We start from the raw sequence: 18,447 nt of genomic DNA, 5'->3' as shown, positions 1-18,447 counted from the left end.
TACTGCAATACCAGGTCAATGCGTGGAGTGGACAGAGCAAGCTCTTTTTCCATCTCCCTGTTCTAAAAATCCATTTAATATATGGTCCCCAGATAGGGGACGTATCAGATATTAAACTGATAAGAACAGATACTACACTTGATCTTAGCCAAAAGGCCGAGAAGCGATAACCAGAATTGGTTTGGGCCTCGAGTGGCACCCTGGCCTATGCCGGACACATCTTAGGGAGAGAGAGCGAGAGGGAGACAAACCCACGCCTACACAAGACATTTTGTCACCCAAGCCAACCCTTGAAAAGGCTGCTTTGCAGAGCCAAAACAAGAAGAATGGTGCGTTTTGCAGCCGCCGCCCACTGCAATGAATCTGAATAACTCCTCCTTTAGGGCGCAAGCAACTCCCCTCCCCCTTGCAGTCTTTCCAATTCACGATACAAAAAGACGGACAGGACAGGTTGCCTGACTTTCCGTCACTGCCACCCTTTGCCATCCTTACCCGTAGAAAGCCCTTTCATCATCCCCAAACCCTAATCTTTTCCCTTTCCTTCCCAGCCCCCAAACCCTGCCCTCTGTACCTTTCTCACCACCCGCTTCCCTTCTCCTGTCATCCCCCTACCACCCGGGAAAAAAAGAGATTGCCCCCTCCTTCCACTAGCCCACCCTCCCACCCAAAGAACAACTTCTTCTGCGCAGCTTGTTTTCTAGGCAGCAGCGCTATTGTGATGTCATCGGGGGGCATTGTGACAAGCCGCCAGTGTTCCGTCTCTTCATGTTGTGCACAGTTCAAACGGAAAATACATCAACAGGCAGACTACAGAAAAGCTTACTATCAAAGGTTAGAGGGGGGCTTTCTCAGAGGGCTTTTTACAGTTTTTCTATTCCCAATTAGCCGTTTAAGTGTACTTATTGAAAGTAGTAATTCTTTCATAGGCCGCCCTTTCTTAGTATTTGACGTTCCTTATATTGCGGTATGAGGCTTCGCAGTAGGTTGCAAACATTCATCACCCATGACTGTCCCCAATTGAGCTCAGAAGCTCAATGTCTATCATGACCTCTCTTTTAGAATGTCCAAGAGCAAGCAAACTATTCCTCCAGGAGAGGGCGCCAACAGACTACTAAAGAGATCATCATTACTCAAAGAAAACCCCAAAAACCAATGCATGATAGGAATAAACAGGTAACTTTCTTTGGAGTGGAAGCGGAGAGATCGCACCAGATGCCAATTCTAGATGTTATCACACCTGTGGTCACTGCAGCAGCAGGTGAATCCACTTTGTCCCAAAAGGGATCTATTCCATTCAATTGCAAATGATCTAGATAAGACAGAGAACTGCAGCACGGGGACATAGCCGAGTTGGTCAGGTTGAGTGGTGATGAGTTTGCTATTTGGATGAATAAAGAAAGTCAAAAGTGTGAAAGATAAAAAACAAAAGGAGGAAGTGTGAAAAGTGAATGGGCCAAATTGAGGTGCATATGAAGACGTATGCTTTCTTCCAATTCATTAAATCGGGCTAATATGAATCAGGTGAATTGAGTTCTGCTTTTGGAAACTGGGTTAAGAAGGGGTGCACCGTTCCTGGAGGTACTGCAATACCAGGTCAATGCGTGGAGTGGACAGAGCAAGCTCTTTTTCCATCTCCCTGTTCTAAAAATCCATTTAATATATGGTCCCCAGATAGGGGACGTATCAGATATTAAACTGATAAGAACAGATACTACACTTGATCTTAGCCAAAAGGCCGAGAAGCGATAACCAGAATTGGTTTGGGCCTCGAGTGGCACCCTGGCCTATGCCGGACACATCTTAGGGAGAGAGAGCGAGAGGGAGACAAACCCACGCCTACACAAGACATTTTGTCACCCAAGCCAACCCTTGAAAAGGCTGCTTTGCAGAGCCAAAACAAGAAGAATGGTGCGTTTTGCAGCCGCCGCCCACTGCAATGAATCTGAATAACTCCTCCTTTAGGGCGCAAGCAACTCCCCTCCCCCTTGCAGTCTTTCCAATTCACGATACAAAAAGACGGACAGGACAGGTTGCCTGACTTTCCGTCACTGCCACCCTTTGCCATCCTTACCCGTAGAAAGCCCTTTCATCATCCCCAAACCCTAATCTTTTCCCTTTCCTTCCCAGCCCCCAAACCCTGCCCTCTGTACCTTTCTCACCACCCGCTTCCCTTCTCCTGTCATCCCCCTACCACCCGGGAAAAAAAGAGATTGCCCCCTCCTTCCACTAGCCCACCCTCCCACCCAAAGAACAACTTCTTCTGCGCAGCTTGTTTTCTAGGCAGCAGCGCTATTGTGATGTCATCGGGGGCATTGTGACAAGCCGCCAGTGTTCCGTCTCTTCATGTTGTGCACAGTTCAAACGGAAAATACATCAACAGGCAGACTACAGAAAAGCTTACTATCAAAGGTTAGAGGGGGGCTTTCTCAGAGGGCTTTTTACAGTTTTTCTATTCCCAATTAGCCGTTTAAGTGTACTTATTGAAAGTAGTAATTCTTTCATAGGCCGCCCTTTCTTAGTATTTGACGTTCCTTATATTGCGGTATGAGGCTTCGCAGTAGGTTGCAAACATTCATCACCCATGACTGTCCCCAATTGAGCTCAGAAGCTCAATGTCTATCATGACCTCTCTTTTAGAATGTCCAAGAGCAAGCAAACTATTCCTCCAGGAGAGGGCGCCAACAGACTACTAAAGAGATCATCATTACTCAAAGAAAACCCCAAAAACCAATGCATGATAGGAATAAACAGGTAACTTTCTTTGGAGTGGAAGCGGAGAGATCGCACCAGATGCCAATTCTAGATGTTATCACACCTGTGGTCACTGCAGCAGCAGGTGAATCCACTTTGTCCAAAAGGGATCTATTCCATTCAATTGCAAATGATCTAGATAAGACAGAGAACTGCAGCACGGGGACATAGCCGAGTTGGTCAGGTTGAGTGGTGATGAGTTTGCTATTTGGATGAATAAAGAAAGTCAAAAGTGTGAAAGATAAAAAACAAAAGGAGGAAGTGTGAAAAGTGAATGGCCAAATTGAGGTGCATATGAAGACGTATGCTTTCTTCCAATTCATTAAATCGGGCTAATATGAATCAGGTGAATTGAGTTCTGCTTTTGGAAACTGGGTTAAGAAGGGGTGCACCGTTCCTGGAGGTACTGCAATACCAGGTCAATGCGTGGAGTGGACAGAGCAAGCTCTTTTTCCATCTCCCTGTTCTAAAAATCCATTTAATATATGGTCCCCAGATAGGGGACGTATCAGATATTAAACTGATAAGAACAGATACTACACTTGATCTTAGCCAAAAGGCCGAGAAGCGATAACCAGAATTGGTTTGGGCCTCGAGTGGCACCCTGGCCTATGCCGGACACATCTTAGGGAGAGAGAGCGAGAGGGAGACAAACCCACGCCTACACAAGACATTTTGTCACCCAAGCCAACCCTTGAAAAGGCTGCTTTGCAGAGCCAAAACAAGAAGAATGGTGCGTTTTGCAGCCGCCGCCCACTGCAATGAATCTGAATAACTCCTCCTTTAGGGCGCAAGCAACTCCCCTCCCCCTTGCAGTCTTTCCAATTCACGATACAAAAAGACGGACAGGACAGGTTGCCTGACTTTCCGTCACTGCCACCCTTTGCCATCCTTACCCGTAGAAAGCCCTTTCATCATCCCCAAACCCTAATCTTTTCCCTTTCCTTCCCAGCCCCCAAACCCTGCCCTCTGTACCTTTCTCACCACCCGCTTCCCTTCTCCTGTCATCCCCCTACCACCCGGGAAAAAAAGAGATTGCCCCCTCCTTCCACTAGCCCACCCTCCCACCCAAAGAACAACTTCTTCTGCGCAGCTTGTTTTCTAGGCAGCAGCGCTATTGTGATGTCATCGGGGGGCATTGTGACAAGCCGCCAGTGTTCCGTCTCTTCATGTTGTGCACAGTTCAAACGGAAAATACATCAACAGGCAGACTACAGAAAAGCTTACTATCAAAGGTTAGAGGGGGGCTTTCTCAGAGGGCTTTTTACAGTTTTTCTATTCCCAATTAGCCGTTTAAGTGTACTTATTGAAAGTAGTAATTCTTTCATAGGCCGCCCTTTCTTAGTATTTGACGTTCCTTATATTGCGGTATGAGGCTTCGCAGTAGGTTGCAAACATTCATCACCCATGACTGTCCCCAATTGAGCTCAGAAGCTCAATGTCTATCATGACCTCTCTTTTAGAATGTCCAAGAGCAAGCAAACTATTCCTCCAGGAGAGGGCGCCAACAGACTACTAAAGAGATCATCATTACTCAAAGAAAACCCCAAAAACCAATGCATGATAGGAATAAACAGGTAACTTTCTTTGGAGTGGAAGCGGAGAGATCGCACCAGATGCCAATTCTAGATGTTATCACACCTGTGGTCACTGCAGCAGCAGGTGAATCCACTTTGTCCAAAAGGGATCTATTCCATTCAATTGCAAATGATCTAGATAAGACAGAGAACTGCAGCACGGGGACATAGCCGAGTTGGTCAGGTTGAGTGGTGATGAGTTTGCTATTTGGATGAATAAAGAAAGTCAAAAGTGTGAAAGATAAAAAACAAAAGGAGGAAGTGTGAAAAGTGAATGGGCCAAATTGAGGTGCATATGAAGACGTATGCTTTCTTCCAATTCATTAAATCGGGCTAATATGAATCAGGTGAATTGAGTTCTGCTTTTGGAAACTGGGTTAAGAAGGGGTGCACCGTTCCTGGAGGTACTGCAATACCAGGTCAATGCGTGGAGTGGACAGAGCAAGCTCTTTTTCCATCTCCCTGTTCTAAAAATCCATTTAATATATGGTCCCCAGATAGGGGACGTATCAGATATTAAACTGATAAGAACAGATACTACACTTGATCTTAGCCAAAAGGCCGAGAAGCGATAACCAGAATTGGTTTGGGCCTCGAGTGGCACCCTGGCCTATGCCGGACACATCTTAGGGAGAGAGAGCGAGAGGGAGACAAACCCACGCCTACACAAGACATTTTGTCACCCAAGCCAACCCTTGAAAAGGCTGCTTTGCAGAGCCAAAACAAGAAGAATGGTGCGTTTTGCAGCCGCCGCCCACTGCAATGAATCTGAATAACTCCTCCTTTAGGGCGCAAGCAACTCCCCTCCCCCTTGCAGTCTTTCCAATTCACGATACAAAAAGACGGACAGGACAGGTTGCCTGACTTTCCGTCACTGCCACCCTTTGCCATCCTTACCCGTAGAAAGCCCTTTCATCATCCCCAAACCCTAATCTTTTCCCTTTCCTTCCCAGCCCCCAAACCCTGCCCTCTGTACCTTTCTCACCACCCGCTTCCCTTCTCCTGTCATCCCCCTACCACCCGGGAAAAAAAGAGATTGCCCCCCTCCTTCCACTAGCCCACCCTCCCACCCAAAGAACAACTTCTTCTGCGCAGCTTGTTTTCTAGGCAGCAGCGCTATTGTGATGTCATCGGGGGGCATTGTGACAAGCCGCCAGTGTTCCGTCTCTTCATGTTGTGCACAGTTCAAACGGAAAATACATCAACAGGCAGACTACAGAAAAGCTTACTATCAAAGGTTAGAGGGGGGCTTTCTCAGAGGGCTTTTTACAGTTTTTCTATTCCCAATTAGCCGTTTAAGTGTACTTATTGAAAGTAGTAATTCTTTCATAGGCCGCCCTTTCTTAGTATTTGACGTTCCTTATATTGCGGTATGAGGCTTCGCAGTAGGTTGCAAACATTCATCACCCATGACTGTCCCCAATTGAGCTCAGAAGCTCAATGTCTATCATGACCTCTCTTTTAGAATGTCCAAGAGCAAGCAAACTATTCCTCCAGGAGAGGGCGCCAACAGACTACTAAAGAGATCATCATTACTCAAAGAAAACCCCAAAAACCAATGCATGATAGGAATAAACAGGTAACTTTCTTTGGAGTGGAAGCGGAGAGATCGCACCAGATGCCAATTCTAGATGTTATCACACCTGTGGTCACTGCAGCAGCAGGTGAATCCACTTTGTCCAAAAGGGATCTATTCCATTCAATTGCAAATGATCTAGATAAGACAGAGAACTGCAGCACGGGGACATAGCCGAGTTGGTCAGGTTGAGTGGTGATGAGTTTGCTATTTGGATGAATAAAGAAAGTCAAAAGTGTGAAAGATAAAAAACAAAAGGAGGAAGTGTGAAAAGTGAATGGGCCAAATTGAGGTGCATATGAAGACGTATGCTTTCTTCCAATTCATTAAATCGGGCTAATATGAATCAGGTGAATTGAGTTCTGCTTTTGGAAACTGGGTTAAGAAGGGGTGCACCGTTCCTGGAGGTACTGCAATACCAGGTCAATGCGTGGAGTGGACAGAGCAAGCTCTTTTTCCATCTCCCTGTTCTAAAAATCCATTTAATATATGGTCCCCAGATAGGGGACGTATCAGATATTAAACTGATAAGAACAGATACTACACTTGATCTTAGCCAAAAGGCCGAGAAGCGATAACCAGAATTGGTTTGGGCCTCGAGTGGCACCCTGGCCTATGCCGGACACATCTTAGGGAGAGAGAGCGAGAGGGAGACAAACCCACGCCTACACAAGACATTTTGTCACCCAAGCCAACCCTTGAAAAGGCTGCTTTGCAGAGCCAAAACAAGAAGAATGGTGCGTTTTGCAGCCGCCGCCCACTGCAATGAATCTGAATAACTCCTCCTTTAGGGCGCAAGCAACTCCCCTCCCCCTTGCAGTCTTTCCAATTCACGATACAAAAAGACGGACAGGACAGGTTGCCTGACTTTCCGTCACTGCCACCCTTTGCCATCCTTACCCGTAGAAAGCCCTTTCATCATCCCCAAACCCTAATCTTTTCCCTTTCCTTCCCAGCCCCCAAACCCTGCCCTCTGTACCTTTCTCACCACCCGCTTCCCTTCTCCTGTCATCCCCCTACCACCCGGGAAAAAAAGAGATTGCCCCCTCCTTCCACTAGCCCACCCTCCCACCCAAAGAACAACTTCTTCTGCGCAGCTTGTTTTCTAGGCAGCAGCGCTATTGTGATGTCATCGGGGGGCATTGTGACAAGCCGCCAGTGTTCCGTCTCTTCATGTTGTGCACAGTTCAAACGGAAAATACATCAACAGGCAGACTACAGAAAAGCTTACTATCAAAGGTTAGAGGGGGGCTTTCTCAGAGGGCTTTTTACAGTTTTTCTATTCCCAATTAGCCGTTTAAGTGTACTTATTGAAAGTAGTAATTCTTTCATAGGCCGCCCTTTCTTAGTATTTGACGTTCCTTATATTGCGGTATGAGGCTTCGCAGTAGGTTGCAAACATTCATCACCCATGACTGTCCCCAATTGAGCTCAGAAGCTCAATGTCTATCATGACCTCTCTTTTAGAATGTCCAAGAGCAAGCAAACTATTCCTCCAGGAGAGGGCGCCAACAGACTACTAAAGAGATCATCATTACTCAAAGAAAACCCCAAAAACCAATGCATGATAGGAATAAACAGGTAACTTTCTTTGGAGTGGAAGCGGAGAGATCGCACCAGATGCCAATTCTAGATGTTATCACACCTGTGGTCACTGCAGCAGCAGGTGAATCCACTTTGTCCAAAAGGGATCTATTCCATTCAATTGCAAATGATCTAGATAAGACAGAGAACTGCAGCACGGGGACATAGCCGAGTTGGTCAGGTTGAGTGGTGATGAGTTTGCTATTTGGATGAATAAAGAAAGTCAAAAGTGTGAAAGATAAAAAACAAAAGGAGGAAGTGTGAAAAGTGAATGGGCCAAATTGAGGTGCATATGAAGACGTATGCTTTCTTCCAATTCATTAAATCGGGCTAATATGAATCAGGTGAATTGAGTTCTGCTTTTGGAAACTGGGTTAAGAAGGGGTGCACCGTTCCTGGAGGTACTGCAATACCAGGTCAATGCGTGGAGTGGACAGAGCAAGCTCTTTTTCCATCTCCCTGTTCTAAAAATCCATTTAATATATGGTCCCCAGATAGGGGACGTATCAGATATTAAACTGATAAGAACAGATACTACACTTGATCTTAGCCAAAAGGCCGAGAAGCGATAACCAGAATTGGTTTGGGCCTCGAGTGGCACCCTGGCCTATGCCGGACACATCTTAGGGAGAGAGAGCGAGAGGGAGACAAACCCACGCCTACACAAGACATTTTGTCACCCAAGCCAACCCTTGAAAAGGCTGCTTTGCAGAGCCAAAACAAGAAGAATGGTGCGTTTTGCAGCCGCCGCCCACTGCAATGAATCTGAATAACTCCTCCTTTAGGGCGCAAGCAACTCCCCTCCCCCTTGCAGTCTTTCCAATTCACGATACAAAAAGACGGACAGGACAGGTTGCCTGACTTTCCGTCACTGCCACCCTTTGCCATCCTTACCCGTAGAAAGCCCTTTCATCATCCCCAAACCCTAATCTTTTCCCTTTCCTTCCCAGCCCCCAAACCCTGCCCTCTGTACCTTTCTCACCACCCGCTTCCCTTCTCCTGTCATCCCCCTACCACCCGGGAAAAAAAGAGATTGCCCCCTCCTTCCACTAGCCCACCCTCCCACCCAAAGAACAACTTCTTCTGCGCAGCTTGTTTTCTAGGCAGCAGCGCTATTGTGATGTCATCGGGGGGCATTGTGACAAGCCGCCAGTGTTCCGTCTCTTCATGTTGTGCACAGTTCAAACGGAAAATACATCAACAGGCAGACTACAGAAAAGCTTACTATCAAAGGTTAGAGGGGGGCTTTCTCAGAGGGCTTTTTACAGTTTTTCTATTCCCAATTAGCCGTTTAAGTGTACTTATTGAAAGTAGTAATTCTTTCATAGGCCGCCCTTTCTTAGTATTTGACGTTCCTTATATTGCGGTATGAGGCTTCGCAGTAGGTTGCAAACATTCATCACCCATGACTGTCCCCAATTGAGCTCAGAAGCTCAATGTCTATCATGACCTCTCTTTTAGAATGTCCAAGAGCAAGCAAACTATTCCTCCAGGAGAGGGCGCCAACAGACTACTAAAGAGATCATCATTACTCAAAGAAAACCCCAAAAACCAATGCATGATAGGAATAAACAGGTAACTTTCTTTGGAGTGGAAGCGGAGAGATCGCACCAGATGCCAATTCTAGATGTTATCACACCTGTGGTCACTGCAGCAGCAGGTGAATCCACTTTGTCCAAAAGGGATCTATTCCATTCAATTGCAAATGATCTAGATAAGACAGAGAACTGCAGCACGGGGACATAGCCGAGTTGGTCAGGTTGAGTGGTGATGAGTTTGCTATTTGGATGAATAAAGAAAGTCAAAAGTGTGAAAGATAAAAAACAAAAGGAGGAAGTGTGAAAAGTGAATGGGCCAAATTGAGGTGCATATGAAGACGTATGCTTTCTTCCAATTCATTAAATCGGGCTAATATGAATCAGGTGAATTGAGTTCTGCTTTTGGAAACTGGGTTAAGAAGGGGTGCACCGTTCCTGGAGGTACTGCAATACCAGGTCAATGCGTGGAGTGGACAGAGCAAGCTCTTTTTCCATCTCCCTGTTCTAAAAATCCATTTAATATATGGTCCCCAGATAGGGGACGTATCAGATATTAAACTGATAAGAACAGATACTACACTTGATCTTAGCCAAAAGGCCGAGAAGCGATAACCAGAATTGGTTTGGGCCTCGAGTGGCACCCTGGCCTATGCCGGACACATCTTAGGGAGAGAGAGCGAGAGGGAGACAAACCCACGCCTACACAAGACATTTTGTCACCCAAGCCAACCCTTGAAAAGGCTGCTTTGCAGAGCCAAAACAAGAAGAATGGTGCGTTTTGCAGCCGCCGCCCACTGCAATGAATCTGAATAACTCCTCCTTTAGGGCGCAAGCAACTCCCCTCCCCCTTGCAGTCTTTCCAATTCACGATACAAAAAGACGGACAGGACAGGTTGCCTGACTTTCCGTCACTGCCACCCTTTGCCATCCTTACCCGTAGAAAGCCCTTTCATCATCCCCAAACCCTAATCTTTTCCCTTTCCTTCCCAGCCCCCAAACCCTGCCCTCTGTACCTTTCTCACCACCCGCTTCCCTTCTCCTGTCATCCCCCTACCACCCGGGAAAAAAAGAGATTGCCCCCTCCTTCCACTAGCCCACCCTCCCACCCAAAGAACAACTTCTTCTGCGCAGCTTGTTTTCTAGGCAGCAGCGCTATTGTGATGTCATCGGGGGGCATTGTGACAAGCCGCCAGTGTTCCGTCTCTTCATGTTGTGCACAGTTCAAACGGAAAATACATCAACAGGCAGACTACAGAAAAGCTTACTATCAAAGGTTAGAGGGGGGCTTTCTCAGAGGGCTTTTTACAGTTTTTCTATTCCCAATTAGCCGTTTAAGTGTACTTATTGAAAGTAGTAATTCTTTCATAGGCCGCCCTTTCTTAGTATTTGACGTTCCTTATATTGCGGTATGAGGCTTCGCAGTAGGTTGCAAACATTCATCACCCATGACTGTCCCCAATTGAGCTCAGAAGCTCAATGTCTATCATGACCTCTCTTTTAGAATGTCCAAGAGCAAGCAAACTATTCCTCCAGGAGAGGGCGCCAACAGACTACTAAAGAGATCATCATTACTCAAAGAAAACCCCAAAAACCAATGCATGATAGGAATAAACAGGTAACTTTCTTTGGAGTGGAAGCGGAGAGATCGCACCAGATGCCAATTCTAGATGTTATCACACCTGTGGTCACTGCAGCAGCAGGTGAATCCACTTTGTCCAAAAGGGATCTATTCCATTCAATTGCAAATGATCTAGATAAGACAGAGAACTGCAGCACGGGGACATAGCCGAGTTGGTCAGGTTGAGTGGTGATGAGTTTGCTATTTGGATGAATAAAGAAAGTCAAAAGTGTGAAAGATAAAAAACAAAAGGAGGAAGTGTGAAAAGTGAATGGGCCAAATTGAGTTGCATATGAAGACGTATGCTTTCTTCCAATTCATTAAATCGGGCTAATATGAATCAGGTGAATTGAGTTCTGCTTTTGGAAACTGGGTTAAGAAGGGGTGCACCGTTCCTGGAGGTACTGCAATACCAGGTCAATGCGTGGAGTGGACAGAGCAAGCTCTTTTTCCATCTCCCTGTTCTAAAAATCCATTTAATATATGGTCCCCAGATAGGGGACGTATCAGATATTAAACTGATAAGAACAGATACTACACTTGATCTTAGCCAAAAGGCCGAGAAGCGATAACCAGAATTGGTTTGGGCCTCGAGTGGCACCCTGGCCTATGCCGGACACATCTTAGGGAGAGAGAGCGAGAGGGAGACAAACCCACGCCTACACAAGACATTTTGTCACCCAAGCCAACCCTTGAAAAGGCTGCTTTGCAGAGCCAAAACAAGAAGAATGGTGCGTTTTGCAGCCGCCGCCCACTGCAATGAATCTGAATAACTCCTCCTTTAGGGCGCAAGCAACTCCCCTCCCCCTTGCAGTCTTTCCAATTCACGATACAAAAAGACGGACAGGACAGGTTGCCTGACTTTCCGTCACTGCCACCCTTTGCCATCCTTACCCGTAGAAAGCCCTTTCATCATCCCCAAACCCTAATCTTTTCCCTTTCCTTCCCAGCCCCCAAACCCTGCCCTCTGTACCTTTCTCACCACCCGCTTCCCTTCTCCTGTCATCCCCCTACCACCCGGGAAAAAAAGAGATTGCCCCCTCCTTCCACTAGCCCACCCTCCCACCCAAAGAACAACTTCTTCTGCGCAGCTTGTTTTCTAGGCAGCAGCGCTATTGTGATGTCATCGGGGGGCATTGTGACAAGCCGCCAGTGTTCCGTCTCTTCATGTTGTGCACAGTTCAAACGGAAAATACATCAACAGGCAGACTACAGAAAAGCTTACTATCAAAGGTTAGAGGGGGGCTTTCTCAGAGGGCTTTTTACAGTTTTTCTATTCCCAATTAGCCGTTTAAGTGTACTTATTGAAAGTAGTAATTCTTTCATAGGCCGCCCTTTCTTAGTATTTGACGTTCCTTATATTGCGGTATGAGGCTTCGCAGTAGGTTGCAAACATTCATCACCCATGACTGTCCCCAATTGAGCTCAGAAGCTCAATGTCTATCATGACCTCTCTTTTAGAATGTCCAAGAGCAAGCAAACTATTCCTCCAGGAGAGGGCGCCAACAGACTACTAAAGAGATCATCATTACTCAAAGAAAACCCCAAAAACCAATGCATGATAGGAATAAACAGGTAACTTTCTTTGGAGTGGAAGCGGAGAGATCGCACCAGATGCCAATTCTAGATGTTATCACACCTGTGGTCACTGCAGCAGCAGGTGAATCCACTTTGTCCAAAAGGGATCTATTCCATTCAATTGCAAATGATCTAGATAAGACAGAGAACTGCAGCACGGGGACATAGCCGAGTTGGTCAGGTTGAGTGGTGATGAGTTTGCTATTTGGATGAATAAAGAAAGTCAAAAGTGTGAAAGATAAAAAACAAAAGGAGGAAGTGTGAAAAGTGAATGGGCCAAATTGAGGTGCATATGAAGACGTATGCTTTCTTCCAATTCATTAAATCGGGCTAATATGAATCAGGTGAATTGAGTTCTGCTTTTGGAAACTGGGTTAAGAAGGGGTGCACCGTTCCTGGAGGTACTGCAATACCAGGTCAATGCGTGGAGTGGACAGAGCAAGCTCTTTTTCCATCTCCCTGTTCTAAAAATCCATTTAATATATGGTCCCCAGATAGGGGACGTATCAGATATTAAACTGATAAGAACAGATACTACACTTGATCTTAGCCAAAAGGCCGAGAAGCGATAACCAGAATTGGTTTGGGCCTCGAGTGGCACCCTGGCCTATGCCGGACACATCTTAGGGAGAGAGAGCGAGAGGGAGACAAACCCACGCCTACACAAGACATTTTGTCACCCAAGCCAACCCTTGAAAAGGCTGCTTTGCAGAGCCAAAACAAGAAGAATGGTGCGTTTTGCAGCCGCCGCCCACTGCAATGAATCTGAATAACTCCTCCTTTAGGGCGCAAGCAACTCCCCTCCCCCTTGCAGTCTTTCCAATTCACGATACAAAAAGACGGACAGGACAGGTTGCCTGACTTTCCGTCACTGCCACCCTTTGCCATCCTTACCCGTAGAAAGCCCTTTCATCATCCCCAAACCCTAATCTTTTCCCTTTCCTTCCCAGCCCCCAAACCCTGCCCTCTGTACCTTTCTCACCACCCGCTTCCCTTCTCCTGTCATCCCCCTACCACCCGGGAAAAAAAGAGATTGCCCCCTCCTTCCACTAGCCCACCCTCCCACCCAAAGAACAACTTCTTCTGCGCAGCTTGTTTTCTAGGCAGCAGCGCTATTGTGATGTCATCGGGGGGCATTGTGACAAGCCGCCAGTGTTCCGTCTCTTCATGTTGTGCACAGTTCAAACGGAAAATACATCAACAGGCAGACTACAGAAAAGCTTACTATCAAAGGTTAGAGGGGGGCTTTCTCAGAGGGCTTTTTACAGTTTTTCTATTCCCAATTAGCCGTTTAAGTGTACTTATTGAAAGTAGTAATTCTTTCATAGGCCGCCCTTTCTTAGTATTTGACGTTCCTTATATTGCGGTATGAGGCTTCGCAGTAGGTTGCAAACATTCATCACCCATGACTGTCCCCAATTGAGCTCAGAAGCTCAATGTCTATCATGACCTCTCTTTTAGAATGTCCAAGAGCAAGCAAACTATTCCTCCAGGAGAGGGCGCCAACAGACTACTAAAGAGATCATCATTACTCAAAGAAAACCCCAAAAACCAATGCATGATAGGAATAAACAGGTAACTTTCTTTGGAGTGGAAGCGGAGAGATCGCACCAGATGCCAATTCTAGATGTTATCACACCTGTGGTCACTGCAGCAGCAGGTGAATCCACTTTGTCCAAAAGGGATCTATTCCATTCAATTGCAAATGATCTAGATAAGACAGAGAACTGCAGCACGGGGACATAGCCGAGTTGGTCAGGTTGAGTGGTGATGAGTTTGCTATTTGGATGAATAAAGAAAGTCAAAAGTGTGAAAGATAAAAAACAAAAGGAGGAAGTGTGAAAAGTGAATGGGCCAAATTGAGGTGCATATGAAGACGTATGCTTTCTTCCAATTCATTAAATCGGGCTAATATGAATCAGGTGAATTGAGTTCTGCTTTTGGAAACTGGGTTAAGAAGGGGTGCACCGTTCCTGGAGGTACTGCAATACCAGGTCAATGCGTGGAGTGGACAGAGCAAGCTCTTTTTCCATCTCCCTGTTCTAAAAATCCATTTAATATATGGTCCCCAGATAGGGGACGTATCAGATATTAAACTGATAAGAACAGATACTACACTTGATCTTAGCCAAAAGGCCGAGAAGCGATAACCAGAATTGGTTTGGGCCTCGAGTGGCACCCTGGCCTATGCCGGACACATCTTAGGGAGAGAGAGCGAGAGGGAGACAAACCCACGCCTACACAAGACATTTTGTCACCCAAGCCAACCCTTGAAAAGGCTGCTTTGCAGAGCCAAAACAAGAAGAATGGTGCGTTTTGCAGCCGCCGCCCACTGCAATGAATCTGAATAACTCCTCCTTTAGGGCGCAAGCAACTCCCCTCCCCCTTGCAGTCTTTCCAATTCACGATACAAAAAGACGGACAGGACAGGTTGCCTGACTTTCCGTCACTGCCACCCTTTGCCATCCTTACCCGTAGAAAGCCCTTTCATCATCCCCAAACCCTAATCTTTTCCCTTTCCTTCCCAGCCCCCAAACCCTGCCCTCTGTACCTTTCTCACCACCCGCTTCCCTTCTCCTGTCATCCCCCTACCACCCGGGAAAAAAAGAGATTGCCCCCTCCTTCCACTAGCCCACCCTCCCACCCAAAGAACAACTTCTTCTGCGCAGCTTGTTTTCTAGGCAGCAGCGCTATTGTGATGTCATCGGGGGGCATTGTGACAAGCCGCCAGTGTTCCGTCTCTTCATGTTGTGCACAGTTCAAACGGAAAATACATCAACAGGCAGACTACAGAAAAGCTTACTATCAAAGGTTAGAGGGGGGCTTTCTCAGAGGGCTTTTTACAGTTTTTCTATTCCCAATTAGCCGTTTAAGTGTACTTATTGAAAGTAGTAATTCTTTCATAGGCCGCCCTTTCTTAGTATTTGACGTTCCTTATATTGCGGTATGAGGCTTCGCAGTAGGTTGCAAACATTCATCACCCATGACTGTCCCCAATTGAGCTCAGAAGCTCAATGTCTATCATGACCTCTCTTTTAGAATGTCCAAGAGCAAGCAAACTATTCCTCCAGGAGAGGGCGCCAACAGACTACTAAAGAGATCATCATTACTCAAAGAAAACCCCAAAAACCAATGCATGATAGGAATAAACAGGTAACTTTCTTTGGAGTGGAAGCGGAGAGATCGCACCAGATGCCAATTCTAGATGTTATCACACCTGTGGTCACTGCAGCAGCAGGTGAATCCACTTTGTCCAAAAGGGATCTATTCCATTCAATTGCAAATGATCTAGATAAGACAGAGAACTGCAGCACGGGGACATAGCCGAGTTGGTCAGGTTGAGTGGTGATGAGTTTGCTATTTGGATGAATAAAGAAAGTCAAAAGTGTGAAAGATAAAAAACAAAAGGAGGAAGTGTGAAAAGTGAATGGGCCAAATTGAGGTGCATATGAAGACGTATGCTTTCTTCCAATTCATTAAATCGGGCTAATATGAATCAGGTGAATTGAGTTCTGCTTTTGGAAACTGGGTTAAGAAGGGGTGCACCGTTCCTGGAGGTACTGCAATACCAGGTCAATGCGTGGAGTGGACAGAGCAAGCTCTTTTTCCATCTCCCTGTTCTAAAAATCCATTTAATATATGGTCCCCAGATAGGGGACGTATCAGATATTAAACTGATAAGAACAGATACTACACTTGATCTTAGCCAAAAGGCCGAGAAGCGATAACCAGAATTGGTTTGGGCCTCGAGTGGCACCCTGGCCTATGCCGGACACATCTTAGGGAGAGAGAGCGAGAGGGAGACAAACCCACGCCTACACAAGACATTTTGTCACCCAAGCCAACCCTTGAAAAGGCTGCTTTGCAGAGCCAAAACAAGAAGAATGGTGCGTTTTGCAGCCGCCGCCCACTGCAATGAATCTGAATAACTCCTCCTTTAGGGCGCAAGCAACTCCCCTCCCCCTTGCAGTCTTTCCAATTCACGATACAAAAAGACGGACAGGACAGGTTGCCTGACTTTCCGTCACTGCCACCCTTTGCCATCCTTACCCGTAGAAAGCCCTTTCATCATCCCCAAACCCTAATCTTTTCCCTTTCCTTCCCAGCCCCCAAACCCTGCCCTCTGTACCTTTCTCACCACCCGCTTCCCTTCTCCTGTCATCCCCCTACCACCCGGGAAAAAAAGAGATTGCCCCCTCCTTCCACTAGCCCACCCTCCCACCCAAAGAACAACTTCTTCTGCGCAGCTTGTTTTCTAGGCAGCAGCGCTATTGTGATGTCATCGGGGGGCATTGTGACAAGCCGCCAGTGTTCCGTCTCTTCATGTTGTGCACAGTTCAAACGGAAAATACATCAACAGGCAGACTACAGAAAAGCTTACTATCAAAGGTTAGAGGGGGGCTTTCTCAGAGGGCTTTTTACAGTTTTTCTATTCCCAATTAGCCGTTTAAGTGTACTTATTGAAAGTAGTAATTCTTTCATAGGCCGCCCTTTCTTAGTATTTGACGTTCCTTATATTGCGGTATGAGGCTTCGCAGTAGGTTGCAAACATTCATCACCCATGACTGTCCCCAATTGAGCTCAGAAGCTCAATGTCTATCATGACCTCTCTTTTAGAATGTCCAAGAGCAAGCAAACTATTCCTCCAGGAGAGGGCGCCAACAGACTACTAAAGAGATCATCATTACTCAAAGAAAACCCCAAAAACCAATGCATGATAGGAATAAACAGGTAACTTTCTTTGGAGTGGAAGCGGAGAGATCGCACCAGATGCCAATTCTAGATGTTATCACACCTGTGGTCACTGCAGCAGCAGGTGAATCCACTTTGTCCAAAAGGGATCTATTCCATTCAATTGCAAATGATCTAGATAAGACAGAGAACTGCAGCACGGGGACATAGCCGAGTTGGTCAGGTTGAGTGGTGATGAGTTTGCTATTTGGATGAATAAAGAAAGTCAAAAGTGTGAAAGATAAAAAACAAAAGGAGGAAGTGTGAAAAGTGAATGGGCCAAATTGAGGTGCATATGAAGACGTATGCTTTCTTCCAATTCATTAAATCGGGCTAATATGAATCAGGTGAATTGAGTTCTGCTTTTGGAAACTGGGTTAAGAAGGGGTGCACCGTTCCTGGAGGTACTGCAATACCAGGTCAATGCGTGGAGTGGACAGAGCAAGCTCTTTTTCCATCTCCCTGTTCTAAAAATCCATTTAATATATGGTCCCCAGATAGGGGACGTATCAGATATTAAACTGATAAGAACAGATACTACACTTGATCTTAGCCAAAAGGCCGAGAAGCGATAACCAGAATTGGTTTGGGCCTCGAGTGGCACCCTGGCCTATGCCGGACACATCTTAGGGAGAGAGAGCGAGAGGGAGACAAACCCACGCCTACACAAGACATTTTGTCACCCAAGCCAACCCTTGAAAAGGCTGCTTTGCAGAGCCAAAACAAGAAGAATGGTGCGTTTTGCAGCCGCCGCCCACTGCAATGAATCTGAATAACTCCTCCTTTAGGGCGCAAGCAACTCCCCTCCCCCTTGCAGTCTTTCCAATTCACGATACAAAAAGACGGACAGGACAGGTTGCCTGACTTTCCGTCACTGCCACCCTTTGCCATCCTTACCCGTAGAAAGCCCTTTCATCATCCCCAAACCCTAATCTTTTCCCTTTCCTTCCCAGCCCCCAAACCCTGCCCTCTGTACCTTTCTCACCACCCGCTTCCCTTCTCCTGTCATCCCCCTACCACCCGGGAAAAAAAGAGATTGCCCCCTCCTTCCACTAGCCCACCCTCCCACCCAAAGAACAACTTCTTCTGCGCAGCTTGTTTTCTAGGCAGCAGCGCTATTGTGATGTCATCGGGGGGCATTGTGACAAGCCGCCAGTGTTCCGTCTCTTCATGTTGTGCACAGTTCAAACGGAAAATACATCAACAGGCAGACTACAGAAAAGCTTACTATCAAAGGTTAGAGGGGGGCTTTCTCAGAGGGCTTTTTACAGTTTTTCTATTCCCAATTAGCCGTTTAAGTGTACTTATTGAAAGTAGTAATTCTTTCATAGGCCGCCCTTTCTTAGTATTTGACGTTCCTTATATTGCGGTATGAGGCTTCGCAGTAGGTTGCAAACATTCATCACCCATGACTGTCCCCAATTGAGCTCAGAAGCTCAATGTCTATCATGACCTCTCTTTTAGAATGTCCAAGAGCAAGCAAACTATTCCTCC

At 46.4% G+C, this 18,447-nt stretch overlaps 11 non-coding genes and 1 pseudogene across 11 annotated transcripts; all 12 read right to left on the bottom strand.

Moving 5' to 3' along the window:
* LOC142269392 (U2 spliceosomal RNA) lies at positions 1-168 on the bottom strand (annotated as a pseudogene; the record flags this gene model as incomplete).
* A 1,388-nt stretch (positions 169-1,556) lies between these two features.
* On the bottom strand, positions 1,557-1,747 carry LOC142269385 (U2 spliceosomal RNA). The gene has a single exon (XR_012734861.1). It is a non-coding gene; the product is annotated as a U2 spliceosomal RNA (small nuclear RNA).
* A 1,385-nt stretch (positions 1,748-3,132) lies between these two features.
* Positions 3,133-3,323, bottom strand: LOC142269384 (U2 spliceosomal RNA). Its single transcript, XR_012734860.1, has one exon. It is a non-coding gene; the product is annotated as a U2 spliceosomal RNA (small nuclear RNA).
* Positions 3,324-4,710: 1,387 nt separating this feature from the next.
* On the bottom strand, positions 4,711-4,901 carry LOC142269383 (U2 spliceosomal RNA). Its single transcript, XR_012734859.1, has one exon. It is a non-coding gene; the product is annotated as a U2 spliceosomal RNA (small nuclear RNA).
* Positions 4,902-6,289: 1,388 nt separating this feature from the next.
* On the bottom strand, positions 6,290-6,480 carry LOC142269382 (U2 spliceosomal RNA). Its single transcript, XR_012734858.1, has one exon. It is a non-coding gene; the product is annotated as a U2 spliceosomal RNA (small nuclear RNA).
* A 1,387-nt stretch (positions 6,481-7,867) lies between these two features.
* Positions 7,868-8,058, bottom strand: LOC142269381 (U2 spliceosomal RNA). Its single transcript, XR_012734857.1, has one exon. It is a non-coding gene; the product is annotated as a U2 spliceosomal RNA (small nuclear RNA).
* Positions 8,059-9,445: 1,387 nt separating this feature from the next.
* Positions 9,446-9,636, bottom strand: LOC142269380 (U2 spliceosomal RNA). Its single transcript, XR_012734856.1, has one exon. It is a non-coding gene; the product is annotated as a U2 spliceosomal RNA (small nuclear RNA).
* Positions 9,637-11,023: 1,387 nt separating this feature from the next.
* On the bottom strand, positions 11,024-11,214 carry LOC142269379 (U2 spliceosomal RNA). The gene has a single exon (XR_012734855.1). It is a non-coding gene; the product is annotated as a U2 spliceosomal RNA (small nuclear RNA).
* Positions 11,215-12,601: 1,387 nt separating this feature from the next.
* Positions 12,602-12,792, bottom strand: LOC142269377 (U2 spliceosomal RNA). Its single transcript, XR_012734854.1, has one exon. It is a non-coding gene; the product is annotated as a U2 spliceosomal RNA (small nuclear RNA).
* Positions 12,793-14,179: 1,387 nt separating this feature from the next.
* Positions 14,180-14,370, bottom strand: LOC142269376 (U2 spliceosomal RNA). The gene has a single exon (XR_012734853.1). It is a non-coding gene; the product is annotated as a U2 spliceosomal RNA (small nuclear RNA).
* Positions 14,371-15,757: 1,387 nt separating this feature from the next.
* On the bottom strand, positions 15,758-15,948 carry LOC142269375 (U2 spliceosomal RNA). Its single transcript, XR_012734852.1, has one exon. It is a non-coding gene; the product is annotated as a U2 spliceosomal RNA (small nuclear RNA).
* Positions 15,949-17,335: 1,387 nt separating this feature from the next.
* LOC142269373 (U2 spliceosomal RNA) lies at positions 17,336-17,526 on the bottom strand. The gene has a single exon (XR_012734850.1). It is a non-coding gene; the product is annotated as a U2 spliceosomal RNA (small nuclear RNA).
* Positions 17,527-18,447: the final 921 nt, after the last annotated feature.

This window comes from Anomaloglossus baeobatrachus, unplaced genomic scaffold (assembly GCF_048569485.1).
Source record: "Anomaloglossus baeobatrachus isolate aAnoBae1 unplaced genomic scaffold, aAnoBae1.hap1 Scaffold_3194, whole genome shotgun sequence".
Classification (NCBI taxonomy): Eukaryota; Metazoa; Chordata; class Amphibia; order Anura; family Aromobatidae; genus Anomaloglossus; species Anomaloglossus baeobatrachus.
Note: the sequence above shows the minus strand (reverse complement) of the source record. Positions and strands in the feature narration are given on the sequence as shown.